Source organism: Arachis duranensis, chromosome 4 (assembly GCF_000817695.3).
Source record: "Arachis duranensis cultivar V14167 chromosome 4, aradu.V14167.gnm2.J7QH, whole genome shotgun sequence".
NCBI lineage: Eukaryota > Viridiplantae > Streptophyta > Magnoliopsida > Fabales > Fabaceae > Arachis > Arachis duranensis.
In genome coordinates this window covers 101799976-101801980 of record NC_029775.3, presented here as the reverse complement: position 1 = coordinate 101801980, position 2005 = coordinate 101799976, and positions in this window count along the sequence as shown.

The window sequence follows — 2005 nt, the reverse complement described above, 5'->3', positions numbered from 1 at the left end:
TGACGGTTCATCTTGTTGCTCAGATTAGGTAATTTTCTTTTCAAAAAACTTTTCAAAAATCTTTTTCAAAATTTTTCTTTTCTTTTTCGTTTTTCCAAACTTTATTTTCGAAAAAAATTAATAAAAATACAAAAAAAAATCATAAAATCATAAAAAACCAAAAATATTTTGTGTTTCTTGTTCGAGTCTTGAGTCAATTTTTAAGTTTGGTGTCAATTGCATACTTTAAAAATTTTTCTTGCATTTTTTTCGAAAATTCATGCATTCATGGTGTTCTTCATGATCTTCAAGTTGTTCTTGACAAGTCTTCTTGTTTGATCTTGATATTTTCTTGTTTTGTGTTGTTTGTTGTTTTTCATATGCATTTTTCGTTTGTTAGAGTCCATGCATTAAAGATTTCTAAGTTTGGTGTCTTGCAAGTTTTCTTTGCATTAAAAATTTTTCAAAAATATGTTCTTGATGTTCATCATGATCTTCAAAGTGTTCTTGGTGTTCATCTTGACATTCATAGTGTTCTTGCATGCATCATGAGTTTTGATTCATAATTTTCATGTTGTGAGTCATTTTTATGTTTTTCTCTCTCATAATTGAAATATTCAAAAATAAAAAAATATCTTTTCCTTATTTTTCTCATAATTTTCGAAAATTTGAGTTGACTTAGTCAAAAATTTTTAAAATTAGTTGTTTCTTACAAGTCAAGTCAAATTTTCAATTTTAAAAATCTTATCTTTTCAAAATCTTTTTCAAAAATCATATCTTTTTCATTTTTTTTCCTATTTTTCGAAATTTCAAAAATCTTTTTCAAAATATTTTCAAAATCTTTTTCTTATCTTTATATCATATTTTCTAAAATTCACTAACAATTAATGTGATTGATTCAAAAATTTGAAGTTTGTTACTTTCTTGTTAAGAAAGGTTCAATCTTTAAGTTCTAGAATCTTATCTTTTAGTTTCTTGTTAGTAATTAATTTTAAAAAAATTAAATCTTTTTCAAACATATCTTATCATATCTTATATCTTATCTTTTTCAAAATTTTATCTTTTTCCAAAAAATTTGATTTCAAAATATCTTCTCTAACTTCTTATCTTCTTATCTTTTCAAATTTGATTTTAATATCTTTTTCAACTAACTCTTTGACTTTGTGTTTGTTTCTTATCTTTTTCAAAACCACCTAACTACTTTTCCTTCTCTAATTTTCGAAAATACCTCTCTCTTTTTCAAAAATTCTTTTTAATTGTTTTAAATTTTAGTTTTAATCATATCTTATCTTTAATTTTCAAAATTACTAACTCCTTTTCAAAATTAATTTTCGATTTCTCCCTCTCTTTTCTTATTCTATTTAATTATTTATTTACTAACACTTCTCTTCACCTATCTTCATCAAAAAAATCCGAACCCATTCTTCTTCACTCTTCCCCCCTTTCTTCTTCTACTAACATAAAGGAATCTCTATACTGTGACATAGAGGATTCCTCTTTCTTTTTTTTCTTTTTCTCTTCTCTATCATATGAGCAGGAATAAGGAAAAAGGCAATCTTGTTGAAGCTGATCCAGAACCTGAAAGGACTCTGAAGAGGAAACTAAGAGAAGCTAAATTACAACAATCCAGAAACAACCTTTTAGAAAATTTCGAACAAGAGAAGGAGATGGCAGCCGAACCCAACAACAATAATGCAAGAAGAATGCTTGGTGACTTTACAAAACCAACGTCCAAATTTGATGGAAGAAGCATCTCCATTCCTGCCATTGGAGCAAACAATTTTGAGCTTAAGCCTCAACTAGTTGCCTTAATGCAATAGAACTGCAAGTTTTATGCACTTCCATCTGAAGATCCTTACCAGTTTTTAACTGAGTTCTTGCAGATTTGTGAGACTGTTAAGACAAATGGAGTTGATCCTGAAGTCTACAGACTCATGCTTTTCCCTTTTGCTGTAAGAGACAGAGCTAGAATATGGTTGGATTCACAACCTAAGGATAGCCTGGACTCCTGGGATAAGCTGGTCAC